General features: G+C 36.4%; 1 long non-coding RNA gene across 2 annotated transcripts in view; it reads right to left on the minus strand.

Moving 5' to 3' along the window:
* The window catches only part of LOC140527030 (uncharacterized), a 115,585-nt gene that overhangs the window by 24,779 nt on the left and 68,608 nt on the right, over positions 1-22,198 (minus strand). The gene's annotated exons all lie outside the window — the stretch shown is intronic.

Below are 22,198 nucleotides of genomic sequence, written 5' to 3' on the forward strand. Positions count from 1 at the left end.
TCATAGGCTAGACTAGGTTATTCTTGAAAAAGACAGGAAACCATCCTCAATGTTGAATTAATCTAGCATTGATGGCTGAAACCATTGGCATAGTTTTCCCATTCTGCTCATTCACAATGCTGTCCAAGGTATGGGTTCTTCAGAATCTACTCCAACCAAGATACCCATGTGCATCCCACAGTCACCCCACCTGCTCCTCCCTATCACCCCATGACTGCAGCATGGATACCTCAAAAATCAGCTTCGCAATTCAGCAAAGGAATCTGCTGAGTAAACCTGTTTTGTGATGGGAAAGACCAAGTACCACAGTATGAGCAAGCAAAACTGTGATATGATTACATTTTCTTTCCTTCTAAACATATCACCTTTCCAAACTTCCCTGTTTCTGGGGAGGGCATCACCATCCTTTCTGTCACACAGGTTTATAACTTCAGTGTCATATTTGACATCTCACTCTTGCTCACTCCACATATATATCAAATCAGTTGCCAAATCTTGTCATTTCTACCTCTCCAACATCTCTCACATGTGACTCCTTTCTATCTGTACAACTACCACTCTAGGTTAGACTCTTCTCTCTTACAATAGCCCCTTAATTATTTGTGTTCCCTGCTTTATGTTTCTCCCTTCTCCGATCCATCTTCATTCAGCTGCCAGAGTAATTTCCCTAAAGATCAGTTCTAAAAACTGTCACGCCCCTACTCAATAAATTCCAGTCTTCTCTTATTGACTCTAAGACTAAATTTATTTCATCTTTATCTCATTCTGTTTCACTGTCTATCTTGTATGCAGATTAATATGCATAATTATTAGCCCAATAGCACATGTATATAATTTAAAAATAAATAAAGATGCAAATTGTGTGTGTGTATACTTGAAAATTCTTTACTAATAGAATGCATAGTTAAAAAATATTGGAGACCACTGGTCTAAGATTTAAAAATCCCAGCGCATTAGGATCAGTGCTCCTCAAGCTTGATATACCTACACCTTGCTACGTATGGGTCAAACACTCCTAATGCAACCAATTTCCTGGCCTGGTAATAAGAAAAGCTTTGTCTGCCCAAATGAAACAAGGTTATATCCTTGCTGAGTATCCTTCACTGTTAAGTAAACATATTTTGTTAAATATTATATAGGCCAAAAGTGTATCATTTCATTCCTATCCAAAGCCTGAAACACCACTCCAGTCTGAGTCAGGCTTGGTCCAAAACTTCATTCATACTAAGCGCTTGCAAAATACATATCATTTGGATTATGACATCAAGTTGGACAAGTAATAAACTGACTTTGTCCGTCAGTATTTAACTGCATGTGCACATGTTTATATAATGTACATATACATGCATATATAATACATAATATGTATTGCATAGATGCATTATGTATGTGCATGTGTGTGTTTATATTTTAGTGTGCATATATATGTGTGTTCATTTGTGCATATATATTTATGGTAGCTATTATAAATGTTGTTGAACTGACTAGGAGAAGTAGAGTAGGCTAGATTATATATATCTGCTTACTACATACCTGGGACTGGTATATAATACTGTACTGAAAGTTGAGGTTACAAAGAAAAACAAAACAGCCCCAGGGATCTCACATTCTAGTGAAGGAGATTGCATCTAAGTAAATACGGACCTACAAGATACAAGCATAGTAGTTGGAAGGAGACTCTACCATTGGTAAAAGGCCAGAAAAATCTTGAAGGTAGCTTTTGAGATGAATCCTGAAGGAAGTCAGGGACTCTAAAGGCAGAGGTGAGGAAGGAAAGGATTATTATCACTATATAACTAATCCAATAATTATATCATATGCTAAATTTTTCCTTCATTTTCTCTTCCTTTCATTTATTTTCCTTTTCTTCTTTCTTATGCTTTTGCAATTAATGTAACACTATATTCTCATTTAATTTATCAAAAACATTTTATCAAGTATTTTATTCATTTAATCCTTAATTTTTCTCAAATGCAATTTTTTAGATTTTTATATCTTTAAAGTTCATTGAATTTCCAATCTTTGTTTTTATTTTCTGAAAGACATTTTCCTTTTGTAATTTTAAAAGTCTTTGTGATATTCTAAAAATAAAAAATAGAATAATATTAATGGTATATTTTTGTATTTCAATCTTGAAATTAAAATCAAACTGTTAAAAAAAACAGTCTATAAACAAAATAGTTGAACAATAAGCCCATTTTCCATTTTTAAATCATCATATTTTTAACATTTTTTCAGCATGATACCCTTAGGTGTTTGCTTAGCGTTACAACTTTCAAGCACAGGTTTGATGCTAACATGACACCAGGGAGTAATTTACCTGCCTCTAGAGTCTTGACTTGAACCTGGTTCCCCTAACTCCTAGTCTAGTATTTTTGGGCTATACTTTTCTGCTTCCTGAGATGCTATGCTTTCAAGTCAGCCTCCCCAAACTTTTGTTTCCCCCTCTCTGGATCCATTTCAGCTTGCTTGAGATTAGTTTTGTTTCTTTGGCAGGAGCTTTGTACTCTTGACTCGTGCTGAGCTTGCTGTAAGCTAAAGCACCCAATTGACTGTCAATTTGAAATGGGACCAGAGAACAAAAAGCCTGGAAAGCCAATTTAAATAGCTCAGACTTTATGTGTAACTAGGTGTTGAGGACCACCAATGCAGCCTAATTAGAACAATTTGAGGCAGAGACAAGAGGGTAGGGGAAGACATATTTCCAGAAAGAAATAATGAAAATTTCTATTGATTCCACAATACATTCCAATAGACATTGCAAATGTATATTGATTCTAAACACACACACACACACACACACACACACACACACACACACACACATAAAACAAACAAAAAAAAAGTACATACTAATGTGGTTTATTTCTGATTAGATTATTCAAAGGTGCCAGAGGTTTGATTATCCTAGATTAGAGAACTTGGAAAGGAGACCAGCTCCCTTTGTTTATTCTAGAGTAGTAAGCAATAAGAGAAAGGTAGCTCAGCTAGCTTAGAATCTGAAAGAACTGGGTTTATGGCCTGCCTCCAAACAAATACTGTATGATTGTGGGCAAGTTACTTAACTTCTTAGTGCCCTTCCCTACCTCCACACCCCAGACCCCCCCAAAAGTCTCTAAGATGATGAGTTCCATACAGAAAAATTTCTAAATAGCACTAGTAGAGAGAGCTTCCTAACCAGGAATTCTCTAAACCAAAGAAATCATATGTCCAGACCATATATACACATATATATTTAAATTAATTATATTTTTAATTCATGGAATAAAATCAGCATTTCCATAACAGCATATTTTTTAAAAAATATGATTACATATGAAACCGTAATCTATTATGTAAAACTTGCTATTTATTCCTTTTAAATATACAATAAGTTATGTAAATTTCTTTTTTTCCCTTTTTCCCTTCCCTTCGCCTAGAAATGGCTACCATTAGACACAAATATGTATATACATGTAAAATTCTTCTATACATACTTCTAATTATCAGTTCTTTCTCTGGAAGCAGATAGCATCTTCCTTCATATGTCCTTTATAGTTAACTTGGTTATTTATAATAATCAAAGTGACTTAATCACTCAAGGTTGTTCTTAAACCAATATTGTTGTCACTGTATATAATGTTCTCTTATTTCACTCCTCACTATTTCGTGCAAGCTTATCCATGTTTTTCTAAGATCATTGAACTCAACATTTCTTATTGCACAGTAGCATTCCATCATGATTATAAACCACAACTTGTTCAGCCCTTCCCCAATTAATGGAAATCCCCACAATTTCTAGTTCTTTCCAGAGAATACTCTGGGAAGATGGTGGAGTAGATCAGAAATTTCCAGGCTTTCCAGATTTCCTCCACAAACAGACAGAGCATCACCTTGAAATGAACATAAAACAATAAAAATAAAGGGGTAACGGATCTTGAGAGGAACTCAGAAAAGACATGACCTCCAGGGCCTGAGGTTTGGCCTGAGTAAAGTGTAAACACCTCCCGGGCAGACTCCACTGCACCAACAAACTTCAGATGCCCTGGTCAGCCCTGTCAAGAAGCAGAGGGGACCTCAAGAAATTTCACCTCACAACTTTAACCTCCTCAAGACTTCAGGAACTTTCCCCTCACAAACTTTCCAAACAGCACCCTGCTGTGAAAAGACACGCTCCCCCTCTCCTTCCTCCCCTGTTCCCTCTCCCCACTCCCTTCTCCCTGTGCTGTTTCAGAATGCCAAGGCTAGGGATGTTGACCAGACATGATCCCTGGCTGTGTCTTGTGGGTGAAGAGGAGTGAGCACAGGGTGAGTGTGGTACCTGTCCCACAGGGAGCAAGAACATTTTCAAGAAATTGTGGCTGAGAGCCCTAACTGTGGCTGAGGGGTGGAGTCCCAGAGGTTGAGCCCTTGGACAGAATTCAAAAAATAACAGCAAGGAGCACCTGAGGCCTGGGGCAACATTACCCACAATTTAAGATTAAAATCTGGTTATAATAATAAAAATAACTGCTAAAAATAAAATTAAAGTGAGTAAACAAAGGACAAAGAACCTGACTATAGATAAGGTACAAAACTAGAGCTGGGTTCATATTCAGCAGAAGACAGTGAGGTGAAAAAAGAGCCGCTCCTACCCCCAAGAACTTAAAAAGGAATTTAAAAACTAAATAAGAGAGACTGAGGAAAATTTAGGAAAAAAAAAATAAAAACAATCCAAGAAAATTAGGAAAAGAAAGTTAACCAGTTAGAAAAAGAGGTCCAAAATCTTAAGAAAAAAACAACTCTTTCAAAGCTAGAATTGCGCAAGAGAAATAAAATAACATTAAAAATGTCAAGAAATAATAAAACTGGGGAGGAGGGAAGAGAAACTGAAACATCTCTATTAGAAAAACAACTGATCTGTAGAACAAATCAAGGAGAGACAATATAAGAATATTTCCCTGCATAGAGGCTTATAGTAACTCTTTCTCCTCCTCACTCAAAAGTTTCTGGGGAAAAGAGATTTCTTCTACTCATTCAAGCCTGTTAGTCGTGACCCAACAGCTATTTTTACAATCATTCTGAGCCAATGAGAAGTTGACCAGAAACCCTGAGGGTCTTCCCCCCACCAGATCATTTTCTTTTAAAGAGGTCATTCTCTGCCTCATTTTTTGTTATGCCTTACTCACTGAATGGGCATTGCTTCAGTCAAGCTGAGACCTGCTAAAGACCTTAGCTTGAAAAGTCCAAGATCCCCATTGCATCCTGGGCCATCTCCAGTTATCCTGATCTATATCTGACCACTGGACCCAGATGGCTCCAGAGGAGAAAGTGAGGCTGCTGACTTTGCACAGCCCTCTCTCACTTAAATCCAATTCACTTGCATGTCATGGCATCACCCCCCTGATGTCACGGTTCTCTTCAAGAATGAAAGACAAACAGCAGCAGTTGTAACCAAACAGCTAATTAAAGGGCTTTTCAATAACTACATATTAAACCTAAAAAAAAGAGTCATAGAATATCTGCCTTTTCTCTGATTCTGGAAGGAGCCTGGCCCCTCCATCTCACACTTCCAGAAGCAGACTACCAAGCTTCTAGGAGACTATATTGAAGTATGTAGAGAATATTGTGCAGGTTCTAAGGGCTCTGAGAGCACCACTGCCCAGTTCTTCCTCTTCTCCACTACAAATACATTCAACAAGGTAAGCTACCCATGAGTAATTATGTTGTATGTATATGTGGTCAAGTCCAGAATCCAACTGGTACAAATGTTGATAATTTAAAAAAACAAGTAACATACTTAAAGCTGTCTATTAGGAAGATTAACCTGGAAATGATATTCAAGACAGAATAGTGTCAAGAAAGATAGAAGCCAGAAAATCAGTTAGAAAATTATGAAAATAGTCTAGGAGGATCCTGAACAGGGGAAAGAAAAATGGAAAGAAATTTTTCAATAAAAGAGACATTTGGAAGTAGAACTTGATAATTAGGGACCAAAAGAGAGGGAGTCAAAAGAGTCAAGGATGGCTTAAAGCAGAGGTTTTGAAGTGGGGATCTGTGGACTTTTATTTTAATCAGCATATTTCAATGTGTCTGGTTTCTTTTGTAGTTTTATGCATTTTATTTTATGTGTTCAGAAACACTATACTGAGTCTGTAGCTTTAATGGACTGTTAAAATGTTCCACAACACAAACGAAAAAGTTAAGAATCCCTGACTTTGAGGATTTTATTTCACATTTGAATGTCAAGGAGAATAATGATGTCACACAGAAACATGAGTATCAAGAAGGAAATTTGATAGGGGGAAGAGTATGATAAATTCCGATTTATACATTTTGAATTTGAAGTGCCAAAGACATCCATGGTCCAGTTTGAAGGAAAGAGTAACAGAAGTAACATTGCCAGCTCTGGAGGAATGTGGTCTGGGAAAACATGAACCTCACTGAATAGCTGAAGCGTTTGTGCAAAAAAAACCCCAAAATAACAACAACAAAAAGAAACCAAGTGCCTGGAATATTCAGTTGGTTCAGAAATTGCATCTGAACTCTCAACAAGTTATCTAGAAGTATTATTTAGTCTCCACCTGTTCTGGGATCATAGGATAAAAGATTTAGAGCTGAAAGAGATTTTAGATCTAGTCCAAACCTCACCTTTTGTAGATAAAGATGAGATCCAGAGGTTAAGTGACCTGTGCAAGGTCATATAGAGAATGAGTAAGAGCTAGAGATGTGGATTTGACTTTGGGTAACACCTTTCCTGCTCTCTCTCTCAGCCCTTCTAGTTTTCTAATTCCTAGCAAGTTGAGTATTCTGAGAAAAGGCAAAGCTATAGAGTAGAGAGAATAGATTTGAATGTTTGATAAAGCAAGCCTCTGCTCAAAAAAAATCACAATGAGGCAAGAAATCTCCAGTCTCACCTTATGCAAGAGGTTCCCCCTCTAGACATACTACTAGTACCTTCCATCTGAGATCACTTCCCATCTACACTGCAAATAGTATTGTATGGACACAGATAGTTATATATTTTCTCCTTTCTTTCAGGAATATGTCAGAGCTAATTCCTATATCAGCAAGGACCCAACATACACAGGAGGGCTTACTGTACATGTTCTTAGACCTGCTTTTCTAAAAAGAAAGCAACTTTTGGGGGAATCAACATTCACTTTAATCAGGCACATACATCATTCACTTAGTTCAGGGGAAAAAGTCAGCACCCTGAATTCAGAGAAAATACAAAGAAACAAAGATCAACCAACAGACAGGACTTCCAACTGTCTGACCATAAGCAATACAGATATCACAGATCAACAGACAGATCCAACTGTCTGATCATGACATAGATACATAGTTACCAAAGAGAGAAGCACCAACATCTGGGTTTTCAAAGCTAGGGGGCTCCTTCTTGACTGCCCAAAGTCTTATCTGGTCAAACAAATACTTCCAATGAGTAAGCCCTAAAGTAAAACCTCACCTCAGAGTATTTATACACTTTTCAGAGCCAGAGTTCATCATAATCTGTGAGAACCAGCACATTAGAAATTAACAAAAAGTGTGGGCCTCCCCTAATCTAGCTTCCCTTAATGAGCACGCCCATTAGTGGGTGGGGAATATCTTTAACTCTCCGATTAACATTACAACTCCTTTCTTCTCCAGAGTCAATTGCTAAGTTTTTAGTGTGAACATGTCTATACTTCAGAAATTGGCAAATGCTACAAATCGTGGCTTGATTTATTGTTTTATTGATTGTCTAGATTTAAGAAAGCAATGGAAAAAAATTTTATAATGTAGAATAAATGCAAGTGTCTTAAGTACATCTTTTTTTCTTCTTCACATCCCTATCTCAGTTAGAATGCAAGTTCTTTGAGGACAGGAACCATGTTTCTTCTGCCGTTTTTTGTATCTCAGCATTTAGCACAGTACATAGAACATATTGTTTACTTGTTCAGTTGTGTCCCACTCTTTGTGACCCCATGGACAATGTTGTCCATGGAGTTTCTTTTGGCAGAGATACTAAAGTCATTTGCCATTTCTATCTCCAGTGGATTAAAGCAAATAGAGGCTAAGTGACTTGCCCCAGGTCACAAAGCTATTAATTATCTGAAGTCAGATTTGAACTTAGGTCTTCCTGACTCTATCCACTGAGCACCTAGCTGCTACTACCTGAAACATAGCAAGTGCTTAAAAAATGCTTATTTGATGATGATACAGGGAAGATTCAGATATCAACTCATCTACATCCTCTTTTCTGAGCCTTTTTATGTATGTGGAAACTGGATATCTAAGTACTATGTGTCCATCTGGAAGGGTCTCCTTCACAAGGCAACACTAAGGCCAGATGGCCCAGCAAGGAGACTTCATTTCTGTGTAAGTGGTTTGGTAAATCTGAAGATGAAACCTTCAAAGTAAGCAAAAGCAAATCTCCTAACAGGATTATGGATGAGCCAAATTCTTTGATCAAGTGGTCAAAGATCAGCTGTAACATACTCACAAAGTATCCTAGAGGGGCATGGTGGGCAGTAACCACTGATTTAATGAGATGACATAGCAGGAAAATGGATAAAACTCCAGGCTCAGAAATACTTACAGAAGAAAAAGATTGAACAGAATACATCACAAACATGGAGGCCAATAAGCAGCTTATCAAAGCTGTGTAAAAGCAGTGAACAAGATTTTGTTAAAGCTGGCTAAATTACTAGGTATTTTTTCAATTACAATTTGCGTAAAATGGAAAGAAGCAATGATAGTTTAATCTTTTACTGTACCCCATCAACAAAGCCAATATTTATTCTAAATTAGGGTCTTTTAGACTCCTAATTTATCTCAAATGTGTCTTATATCCTCATTCCCCCATTAAACTGTAAGCTCCTTGAGAGCAGGAATATTTGGTAGTTTGCCTTTCTTTGTACAGTGCCTGGCAACACAGATGTTTAATAAAGGCCAAGTGACTGACTAGTCTCAATTAGGTTACTGATCTAAGCAGGCATTTGGAACTATTTAGGAATGAATTATGATTCTAGAAGATGGCTTAATTGACAATAGTGAAGACTTTTGGGGGAGCTTAAATAGAACTTAAATGGCCTAAAATCGATCAATAAATAAGAACTTTGAACATATTGGTCCCTGGGCTATCATGAGCAGATTGGACTTGCCTCAGTAAGTCAAATAGAGGGTAGTGAGCACATCTACGATTGCCTGTAAATAACTTCCGTTCCTTAGGCTGGCTGATATAGTATGGCCATTAAACCAATTTTCATCTAACAAGGACATCTTCTTCATGTAAAATGCTGTTAAGAAACATTTAAAATAAAAAGGAGCAACGCCAGATTTAAAGGATAGATGACTACTCCTTGAGTAATTATTGACATTGCAGGTAAACATATCCTCCAAAGCCAAGCAAAAAGTAGGTCAAGAGCTCCTGTCTTTGTCCTTGAGCCCTCTTGTTGCAGCTATCAATTGTCCTGGACAGACAATTGAGCAAAGGAACATCATGACATTGACAGACACGAGTAAAATTAAAGAGAGGTAAATGATGAATCTGCCCTCGGAAAAAAAATCCCCCTGATTCCAAAAACAAATTCCTGCAAGTGGGAAAACTTTACAAGTGAATAAGTGTAATTATATTTCAAGTAGAAAACAAAAACGTTTATTAAGAGCGTACTATGTGCAGTATTCTGCAGGTGATAACACGTTTATACATTTATACATGCTGACAATCTATTGCAAGGAGAAAGGAACAGGCATATAGAGAAGCATGTCCTTAACGGACCCAGGGAGACACGTCAGGGAAATGTTCTTTTTGAATCATTCTGTTCTTCCATACGTAGGAGATATTGTCAATAGATCTGTCTGACTGTTCTCACATAAATAATGACAGTACCCTAAGTCAGGAGAATGATGATACTTTCCTATTTGCAAACAAGGGCTACTTGTGGTGAATGAACCTCCCCAGACCTCTGGAGTTGGTTTCAGTTCTATATTAGAATTACCACTATTGGCTACCAGTCAAAAAATGAAATTTAGCTGATAATTTGTTGTGTGGACAAAAACAACAGCTTTTCAAAATCTTCGCTTTGTATTTTCCAGGAATGTATGGCTACCTCAGAAAAGAAAGCTGACAAGGGGTAAAAGTGTAGGAAAAAAAAAGAAAAGTCTAAACAGGGTTGAGAACTAAGAAGCACCAGAGGAGGCTTTAGTGATTTAAGTACAACTTGGCATTGGGTCTTTGTTGTGCCTAGCCTATAAAGCACATTATATATTCATTTCTTCTGCATGGTAAGTTCCTGATATTTGATTTTAAATCTATTTACCCAAGGTTGACTACAAAAGAAAAGGTTTACATGCCATGCCAGTGAATGTTAAAGAACTGTAGTGTATCCAACCCTTTGATTTAACTAAAAGAATGTGGTCTCAAGAGTTTGAGTCCCATAGCCATGCATTTTGTATTGACCTTCTCCTTCAGTTTCATTATGGTTCCTGTAATCCAGGCAAGCAGAATAGACAGAAGGACGCCTTGAGCAAAAAGCCCTAGCTGCAAGCTCACAGAAGGATGTTATAAGTGGATTTCACTATAATGACAACTCATCATTTGAAAGAGCCTGCACAAATTCAAAGCTGAAGCCATGAAATAGAATCAGCCCACAGTGCATATATTCACAGATAGAACTAATGAATACACAGATGCCCTTTCATGGTTGAAAATCCTATCAATAGTTTGAAAATGGTTGCAGAATGCTTCTTCCATCTAGTAGGAAGATTTGGAAGAGAGAAAAAAAACAACCTCAATGCCTTGACTTTAATAATTGTACTATTCTGCATCACCCCTTCTTTTAAATCATGACCTGAGGCTTAGAGAGGATTCCCGAACTTACAGAATTCCCTAAAAGAGGCATATATAAAGGAGAATGGCAGTGAATGAGATCAATTATAGATCACTATACAACCTGGATCACGTACTTCAATAATATTACCAATTAGAGAGTAAATATTAGTATGAAATAAGGACCAGAGATCATAAATAAATGCTCAAGCCAAAACTTAAATGCAGCAAGTCCAAAATGGAAACATTGACAGTTTTTGAAAGACAACTTAATTTGAAAAGAAGCCCTTATATCAAGAGAAAGAGATAGAGACAGAGAGAGAGATTGAGAGCGAGACAGAGAGAGGCAGAGACAGAGACAGAGAGATAGACAGACAGAGAAAGAGATAGAGAGAGAGAGGAAAGGAAACATTAAGTCAGAAAAACTCACAATGACATGAGAGTCTGTATTTCCACTTGAAAGAAGAAGGTTCCCCAAGCAAATATGTATCTATAGATCTTATAAACAGGAATTGTTAGCCCTTGAGCAAGCATGGTATATTATACCTAGGGCAAGTAGAATGAAACATTCACTCCTTACAATTGAGTGGGAGGGGCAGGAAGGAGTGTCACTTTAGCCTGTATACAGTAACTTCCCATTTAAAGTAATTATTCTCACTAACTGCTAAACTATGGTGTTTCCAGGTTGCTGAAGGACTGAAAATGTTGTCAATACCTTCTCCATTTGGCACCCTCTAAACCCTGAGGCATAATCCTGATTGCTTTATCCTTGATATGCCTCAGTGTACATAAATATATGTATATTCCTCCGAGGTCATTGACAGATGATATAAATGATTTCTACAATACAGATTAATAAATGTTTCTCTAGAAATTATTTCAGTACTATCTATTGTTCAAGGGACTTTAGAAGAAAATGAAAGAGATTGGTGAAAGAGATTAAGATATACTCATGTTCCTTTAGCCTCTCTAGTGAGGAATTTGTATGTGTATATTACCATTCAGTAAAACCTTTAAGAGAAAAAGAGCCTTATGAAATCTTAACCAACTCTCTACTCATAAACAAATTATAAACCAGAAGCTAAAGCAAAGGAACATATAAGTTAATTGAATTTTCTAGGGTAAATTCTGGGGTAAATTAAAAACTTTATTTTCAATTTTTTAATCATTCCAAAATATGTTAATGCACTTTTTTTTTTAGTATGCACAGTATTTTTAAAATTTAGTCCTTTTTTAATGATTAAGGATTTTGTGGTGTTGCAGAGCCATCACTCATAGGATCATAGATTTAGAGGTGAATTGAACTTGAAGATAATCTAATAATACAATCTCCTCATTTTACAGATGAAAAATACTAAGACACAGAAATTGAGTGACTTGCCCAGGATACAATAGCCATGAGCATCTGGGGCTAAATTTGAACACAGACCTTTCATATTCTACGCGTAGTGGCCATGGCATTATTCTGTCTTTCACAGTAGATAACAAAGGTTTATGTTTGGGGACTGAATGTGTAACAGACTCCAGAAAAATCTCTTAGAAGCTGCTTTTAAAAAGTGTGTATTTTTATGAGTTTGTTTTATTGTGGTTTGCTGTTTTCTCTTAACAGTTTCAAACTACAAATTCTAATTAATTTAAGGCTTTAGGTGGGGGGGTTCTGGTAAATCAAGGTTTTAAAGTATGTTGAGAGTATTTTGATTTTGTAATTTACATTGATATTGTCCTGTCATTGCTTATTGACAGCTCAGTCAGGGCGCCTTGTACTTTTGGCACAGATGTTTGACAACACTGCTTTATCATATTCCCTGTACTGTCAAATGCACTCCTTGCAAGGCACATGCATGAATGGTTGAGTGAATTCCAAGTACAAGAGAAGTTAAATAATAAAACGGGAAATGCAGAGAAGGGCAAGAAACAAACCAAACCAAATTACACTACATTGTTTGCAGACTGTTGACTCTGGTAATTTTAATTGTTTTCAATAACAAACATCCCAAGATAAAGGTCACTATGAACATGAATCACACTGTGCTTTGCCGATCTCAGCTTGCTAAAAACAAAACAAAACAAAACAAAAAAAACCCAACCAAACTGGTTTGTCAGCATTCCTCAGAAAGAGACAGCTGTCTGATATTATCAAAAGTTTTCCATCTAAATAAGGGAATTTCCAAGAGAAGTACACAATGATAGACAAAAACAATAATAAAAATTTTAATTTGCATGTTCGTGTATTCCCCTGCCCTACCCCCAACCATGTGTGTAATATACTAGAATGCACAGAAGGAAAAAAAAAACTCTTTCCATGTTCCTTTCAAGGTTTCATCAGTGGATCCCATACTTCTAAGTCCAACTTTGCCAAAGGACCTGTACATAAGACACAGGCTTATATCACATAGGGCCCTGAGGAGGACCTTAATTTATTCATTAATTTACTTCATTTCACTTATTAGTACCCCCCTTTAATCTTGCTTAATATATGCTATGCTTGAAAGCGCTAAATCTTCATTTGTTCAAAAATATTCATTATTCATATCTGAAATAGGCAAGGGACAAACAGACCTCCAATATTCCTGAAATTTATTACTGCAGAACTCATCAATAATCACTACAGCACCAACTCTGTGGAGACTCAAAGACACCAGACATACTAAGGAACTTCAGGAAACAATATCACTACATTCACCATAGAGATCCATGGAATACAGACGCAATACCCATCTCTCCCTTAAGTAATATGACATTTTATAAGGTTTCCTGTGTCTTATGCCAGTGGACACAAATAACAGGTGATTTCACTTCACCAGTGACCATAACCAGCAGTTACTGCTATCAGTAGCTCATGTGAATAAGCCATGAGAGGCCACACCCACACCTCCTGCATAAATGCAGCAGTAAGAAATGATCACCAATAAAGTGAATATACATATGAATGGGAACAGATTTAGTGAAGCCTTCTCAGGGATATGGAGTCTTCTCCCAGACCTTCTGCCCAGGTTTCCATTTCTCCAGTCAGGTGATTTCCATATAAGGCTATGTACTGCATTAGGATCAGTGATTGGATATGACTCACTAACTCCTTAATACCTAATTTGCATATGCACACGCAGTCTGCAGTCCTTGTACAGGTCCACCTGATTTGCATAAGTACTCAATGCCCAGTTTACATGAGTCATCAATGCTTCATTTGTGTATGTTTTCAATGCCTAATTTGCATATAATGACATGTATTTTCACGGGCTTGAAAGAACTGGGTTTCAAAAAGGATTGGTTAGATTTTGCACCTGGAATGTAAAACCACACTTCTCAGCCAATGAGAATAATGGTCAGCAGTGGGAGTCAGGGTCTATATAAATTGCCATTCTGCACCTCCTAACTCCAGCTTTACTGGTGAAGGGACCACCCGTTTCTTCCAAGAACCCAATAAAGAAGATTTTCTGTTTTTACCTTGAGATGCCTCTGAGCAGTCAATTTGAGTAAGGGGGGGGTTCGTGCTTTCCCCCACACACATATGTGGCAGAATTGTAGGCAAGGTAGCTATAATTTTCTCCCATTAGCTACTGCTGGGAGGTGATTGGAGCATCAGAAGTTTGAAAGATCCTGATAATATAATGATTATAAAATAACAAAAATTATACAAAACTAGACTACATGTTCTTGTAAAGCCAGAACATATTTTCTTGTAACACTGGGTACATCTCACAGGTGTCAGATGAGGGACCAGTGGAACGCCTGTACTATTGCTGTTTTAGGGCTCTCTTTCCTGCATTTTCTTTTGTGTATTTATGTATCACCTTTGTGCTTCCTCCCACAGAATTTAGGACCATGGAAATTTTTAGGAAAGGACAGTTCTCAGAGGAAAGAGTCTGATTCAACAATTCAACAACCTACTATGTACAGGGTACATAGAGATTCCACTAGTCTTTGTAAATAGTGGGAATGGTTTGGGGTTACAAATTGGTTAGTCCCGTCACATGAATTAGCTTCTAATGATATCCAATCCCAGGATGGTTAAGTAGGTATCTGAGAGTGCAAAGAGAATGTTTGACTTAAGGCAGCAAAACTAAAAACAACAGATAGAAGTTGCAAAGAGAAAATTTTAGTTTTAATAAAATGAAAAATTTCCTTATAAGTAGACTTTTCCAAAAGCAGAAAAGATAAAGTGATAGTAAACTCCAAGTCCATTTCTTGATTTGGAGTTTATTATCACTATATTTTCAGACTCTCTGCTTTATTGGTTTCTAAATCCTCTGAGTGGACACCAGAGCTGCAAGATGTATTAATTACCCAAAAGAACCAATTCATTTCAGCCCCTATTTTCATATATTCAGAAAGAAACCATCATGTAGCTCACACAAACAAGATTAATGTATCCAGTTTCAGCATGGAGGTCATTCTTTCACAGCCCACTTTGGCTGCCTCCATATCCCATGAGTATAAACACAAGTTCAATATTGCAGGAAAGAGCTATGCAAATGAGGAGGAAGGAACAGCATTTGGAGACCACCCTTTTGAGGGATACCCACCATTTTCCACAATGAGCATCATAAACTAGAATACCTTCACATCATTGGCAATCCAATCAACATCACATCAGCTGGGCATTTTCCTTCAGTGGGTTCAATTCTGCTACCATCTATTTCCAAACATTACTAACTTAGGAAAAAAGCATTTTTAGAAAAGCTCGAACTTAGTTCATTTAACCTGACAGGCCCTTCTACAAGCTTCTTAATTTTGAAGCTATTAACCTCTTCTTTTCCACTAATTCCTGATACTTGATCATCTCTATACCCACCATCAATTTCCACAACTACTCTCAGTTTGCCAAGAGCTCAAGAAGGAAATCATGAAATTCTATTGCCTCTGTCCACTAAAAATGTATTTTATCAAAATGTGATTGACCTCTCACTGCTTCAAAGCAATCCTTCTATTCATCTTTGCTCAATTCCTTTACATTCAAATTCCCTAAATGCATTTTCATGAACATGGGTATTATTTCCGATGATGCAGATGACAGTTTATTGATGCCTACTTATGTGACTCTCATCCATATCATTCCACAAGTTTGCCACAAGGGTCTTCCTAATGTGCTGGGGGTCTGCATCATTTTATTTTCTTGTAAAGATACCAGTGCAATACAGAAGACATCCAATGATTACCTTTCACCCTCACAACATGACTACCCTGTCATTTTTTTTTTGCTCATACATTTACTTGATATCTTTTATTTTGTTTTTTGTTCAAAATTCCCCACTTCTAATGTGTTTTAGCCTACTCACAACTGCCATGTGCCTTGCCATTGCCCTCTGGATAATACTCATTTTCAACTCTTCAGAGGCTGTAGTGAAGCTATGTCTCACAGCCAAACACCATCAAGAGAATATTTATGTTAAAAACATGGGGTTTTGTTTAATAGTGTAGCCTAAAGAACTTTGCAGTTTCCTAAAGGTAATCCAACCCATGATGCTCTTTCTGTTTAACTGTGAGCTAAACTTGTCCATTACCACTCAAGTTCAGTGCATGTATACTGATGGACAAACTCTGTAGGTCTCTATTCAATTACACAAGGCAGTAGTTCTTCCTTACTCAACTTCCCTCCCCAACTTGTTTGGTTATGGATCTTATACAGGAGACTTGGCAATGTACTAGAGACTGGCACATTTGGCACAATGTCATCTGATCTCCATGTGACCATCACTATTACCTGGAGGACCTTTCAGCATCCATAAGGAATCCCTATTACTTGTAGAAAGATTCTGTGCTAGATCTCATATGTGACAGTCAAACATTCCACTCCTCTTCAAACTCCTCCCAAAATGGAAAAAAAGAGAATATGTAAAATAATACTTTACCAAGATTTAGGGCTTAGTAAAAATATGTAAATTAATCACAAATAATATCATATTTATTCCATTTGTTTATATAGTCTCCATTTTATTCATTTTTCCATATTTTACAGATTTTATGGTTCCTATTTCTAGTATTATTAGTGCAATTAGAGTATATGTTGTCATTTTGATTCTACTTTCTTCATTTTCATGTCTTTACTTGTCTCTCCATATTTATTTATGGTTTTCTTATTTGTCATTTGTTATGTCACAATGATTTTCCAGGGCAGAAATAATAATTGCATCACAGTTTGTTTAGCTATTCCCCAATTACTGGACATCTAAGATTTTTCTTCCATTTCTGTTTTTATTTTTTTGCTCTTTCAAACAATGCCACTAAAAATATTTTTGTAGAAAGAGATCATTTTCCCCTAGCAATAAAATCTTAGTACAGTTCCACTAACAGGATTATTGGCCTAGAAGGCATGAACAAGTCTCTAATTTTTATTATAACAATTCCATATTCCTTTCCCCAAAGACCGTACAAATTCTCAACTCTACGTGCTATAGCCTGCCTAATTTTCAACAACAATCTTTGCACTTTATCATTTTTAACAATCTTCACCAACTTAATAAGTATATGGAGGTATTCCAGAATAGTTTTGATTTGTATTTTTCTATTAGTGGTTGAACAGTTTCTCTTATGGTTATTATTCATTTATGTGGCTTCTTTTAAAAACCGGGGATATATATTCTTTGACCATTTATCTATTGGAAATGGATCTTAATTTTATAATTCATTATCACTGTCTTACAGACTTTAGAAGTCACAAATTGAAAGTATTTACCACAAATCTTTTCCCCCAATCTTATTCTTTGCTAAATCTCCTATAATATTTTTTATATTTGTTGAACAGTTAAACATTTTCTACCTTTCCCCAGTTGTGATATAATGTAATAGAGATAAGTTACATAACTTTACTTTTATGATTTTAAAAATACACAGCTTCCTCATCTATTTTAATCTATATTAGTGTATAGTATGATATGTGGATCAAATCTTTTATTTCTCTATACTCCTACTATTCATTGTAAATTATTTGCCCTTATGTTGAATCCTTAAATTATCACAAGTAAATTTATTGCATATATTTAGAGCTCTTTTTTACCATCTAATCTCTTTCATGGACTAGTTTTTCCTGTTGATTTCTTGTTGATTTTTCATTTTGATAATTATGACTTTTAGATCATAATTTAATGCCTAGAAGAACAAATACTCCCCTTCTTTTCTACTTTTCACAATTTTAGTTTTTTCATAATTGACGATGTTCTTTTAATAAATTTTGTCATTATTGCATCCAATTCTGTCAAGGATTGTATAACTATTATAGTCAAACTATAGATTAATGTGTCATTATTGCTAATAATATTAGCATTACAATTATACTAGCAATATATTATTATTACTAATAACAATAGCTAATGTTTGTGTGGCACTTTAATGTTTTTGAAGTGCCTTACAAATATCTCATTCTTTCATCACAATGAACTTGCAACTTTTCTAATTTCCATTTTATAGATGAGGAAATGAAATAGGTAGAGGTTAAGAGACTTGCCCAAGGTCCCACAGATAGTAAGTGTTTGAGGTCAGGTTTAAATTCAGGTCTTCCTGACTCAGTATGCTATCCACTATGGCCTCTAGCTACTTCACACAATTACAGTTGTATTATCATATGACAATGGACATATTGCTAATTCTTTAATTCTTCATGTGCTTCTATAAAAATTCGCTTTTTTCCCTTAGAAAGATCTTCTGTATGTCTTCCCAAGTTAATATCTAAGTATTTGACACATTTTGTCATCATTATAAATGACTGCCACTATTACCTATTTTTTTCTTCCTTTTATTATTGTTACATAAATGCTAAAGATTTTTACAGCTCTATCTAACATTGTGTTAATTTACCAAAATTATTTGTTAGCTGAATACATTTTTTCAGTTCTCTCGGGTTTTCCAAATAAATCACCATATCATTTATAGAGACATTATACCTTTTTCTTTTATATTCATTTAATTTCTTTTTCTTCCCTAGTTAAGGCAGCTAGGACTTCTAAAATCATATCAAATAATAATAATAAGAGCTATCCTTGTTTGATCTCTGTCTATTTTGCTTGGGAAATCTTCTAATGTTTCTCCATTTTATTTTATATTACAGATTGTTTTTAAATAAACACTTTTTATCATAGCATGAAAAAAAGTCCTTGTATTCATTTACTTTTTAAATGGTTTTAGTTATTTAAGTTTTGTAGTTTATCAAAAGAAAATTGTATATCTACTGTTTTCTTATATCTTTATGAATTTTATTCATTTTCTATTTTCTAAATTAAAAAATATCTTTACATATCTAATCTAAATCTTAATTGACCATCAGATAGTATTTTTATGTATTTCTATATTTCATTTGCCAGAATTTCTTTTTGCCTTGGTATTTCCTTTTAATATTCACCAATATAGCTGGAAATAGAGTATATTCAAAAGGTGCTACTCAGCAAGGACCAGGACTTTGGTCAGTCTTTTCCTGTATTGTGGTGAGACAATACCATGAGGGCAGAGGTCTCAAGCACTCCTCATCTGAGACTGACATGTGGACTTTGAATATAAACCTCTATGCTTTACCACTTTGCATTTGTTCTTTCCTATTTAAGTGAAAGAGACTAAAGATGGCTATGACCTGGAGGGGCAGTTAGATGGTGCAGTGGACAGAGTGCTGGGCCTGGAGTCAGGAAAACCTGAGTTCAAATATGGCCTCAGATACTTTCTAGTTGTATGACCCTGGGACAAATCACTTAACACTATTTGCTTCAGTTTTCTCATCTGTAAAATGAGCTGGAGAAGGAAATGGCAAACCACTCCAGTATCTTTGCCAAGAAAATCCCAAATGGGGTCATGAAGAGTTGGACATGATTGAAATGACTGACTAATTATAAATGATCTGGAAAACTTTGAAAAGTCAAGAGAATGAGTCACCAGACTCTTGGAGCTAGAGTTCATGCCAAGATTCAACTGAAGACCATGAAAAGTAAACTCCCAAGTGATTTCTCAGGCCCAGTTTAGGAGTAGTAGGGCATTCATTCATCTATCCATCTATCCATCCATCCATCCATCCATCCATCCATCCATCCATCCATCCATCCATCATTCATGACCCATTTGGAAGTGTAGTTGGTAGGGAGAATGCCAAGTAGAAACTACATAATGTCTGAACCCACTCTTCCCAGGGACCAAGGTGGCATAAGGTAGAGTGTGAACCCAGGTGGATGTGTTTTACTTTTCTCCTTGAACATAGCTTCACAGTAAATATTGTTTTTTCATGAAGTCAGGCACAGCGGGAATGATTAAACAAAAAATTGTTTTAAGCTAATATCAAAAGCTAATATCAGTTTATTAGTTAAATAGAACTAGGTTATCAAACACTAGTGGCAAGTAATGGGAAAACACATCAGAATGGGACTTAAGTTGAAAGTGTTGGAGAAGAGACAATGTAATCCCTCAGAATGAGAAGGCTGAGGGGAAGATATAGCCAATCTGTCTTTGGAATAGTAAATCCAAAGTCCTTCCTGTACATAATTTCAAACCATCTTCTGGGACAATAACATGACATCCCCATAAACAGCACCATGCTAGTACATTGTAAATAGATTAAACTCCATAATGACTTTGAATTGGTGAAATAATTTCTCTCATCCTCAGAAGGGACACAAGAAGTAGAAATCAAGAACCAAAAATGGAAAGGGTAAAACTAAGTTTGGAAGAATGACACAGAGAGATTAACCAGTGAGGTCCATTCAAACCCCAGATTAGATTTCTGATGGCCTCTATTCTGATCCCATTAAACTAGAACAATCAAGAGCTGGAAAATCCTTTTCCTATGGTAATAGGGGTGGGGAACCTATGATCTCAAGACCACATGTGACTATCTAGGTCCTTAAGGGTGGCCCTTTGACTGAATCCAAACTTCACAGAACAAATTCCCTTAATAAAAGTATTTGTTCTGTAAAACTTGGATTCCATCAAAAGGCTGCACTCAAGGACTTAGAAGGCCACATGTGACCTTGAGACTGTAGATTTGCCACCCCTGCAGTCTAGGGGATATGTATTCCACCTTGATTCCAAGAAGCCCTGGGAAGTGTCAGATACTCTAAGAGTCTCAGAGAGTGGACAATTTCCTGTCCTCTAATTTTCTCTCTAGCTGGGTAACTGTTCAAATGATATGCTTAGGGTGGATTTACCCACTCAAAAAAAATTCTGAGTCCCTAATCCCAAGCAAAACCCCTTCTCCTCCCAGAACTCTCTCTTTTACCAAACCTTACTCTTCTGACCTTGACATAATGGAATCAGCTCCCTACAGGAACATGAAGGTATACCTTTATACTGTATACTATGTTTTACTCTTTCCTTAGACTTAATAAAAGAATTATATAATACATAAAAATCCTGTTCACCACTAACTTCTTCTCTTAGGCCCAGGCTATCCACAGACAGCACGTAGGCTGCTCCAAACATTTGGAAAAGACACAATCCAGTTTGCTTAGCCATACATACACCCCAAAGGCCATTTCTCCTATGATCAGGCAAAAGATTGTATAAAATTCTTATGGCCACAGTCTCCAAATTATTCTTGACACATATATCCAATAGGACCAGTAACTAAATGAATTCACAAACTCTGGATGCAGGTTTTAGATTTGCCTGAGGATTTGTTGTTCAGTCATTTCAGTCATGTGTAACTCTTGGTGACCTTATTTGGGGTTTCCTTGGCAAAGATACTGGAGTGTTTTGCCATTTCCTTCCTCCTCATGCAGATGAGGAACTGAGGCAAATAGGATAAGTGACTTGTCCAGGATGACTCAGCTAGTAAGTCTCTGAGGCAGGATTTGAACTCAGAGGGATGAATTGTCCTGACTCCAAGTTCAGAACTTTATCCACACCAAGCTTCTACAACCAGTGCTTTTCCTTCCACTGTATTGTCCCTGGCAATGATCTCTAACTGTTTCTTGTTGTGAACAGCCAACTTTCCACACATCAAGTGGTGGGGTGGCAAGGGTGTGCTTGGTGGCAAATGATTAACAATTGGCTTCTCCAAACACCCAAAATGTATACCTTACATGCTTTTATGGGTAATCCACACTATTATCACTTTCACCATCACCATCTTAAGTCTAGTGAATCAAAATAATAAAACAGGCCCTGATTTGTAGCATTTTTTCATTTCTGAGATGTAAATGCCCACATCAAAAGTTGTGTTCCAGGAATTTTATGGCTGACATTTAGGAAAAAATTTCTTTGCAGCCTGTGAGCTAGAACCCTAAATAGAGGATACCTAGTGAGGACACAACCTGTACCAAAGCAGATCACCAACTTTTCTACAATGTATGCCAGTGTTAGAGTTGTCTAGAGCACCCAGAGGTTAAGTGATAACATCATGTTTTAGTTAAGTGAGCATCACCACTTCTGTCTTAAAAGTAGATTGACAGAGAAATAGAGAGGGAAATAGGAGGAAGGGAGAGCAAAGGAACAGAGAAATGGGGAGGAAAGACA

Source organism: Notamacropus eugenii, chromosome 2, assembly GCF_028372415.1.
Source record: "Notamacropus eugenii isolate mMacEug1 chromosome 2, mMacEug1.pri_v2, whole genome shotgun sequence".
Taxonomy (NCBI): Eukaryota; Metazoa; Chordata; class Mammalia; order Diprotodontia; family Macropodidae; genus Notamacropus; species Notamacropus eugenii.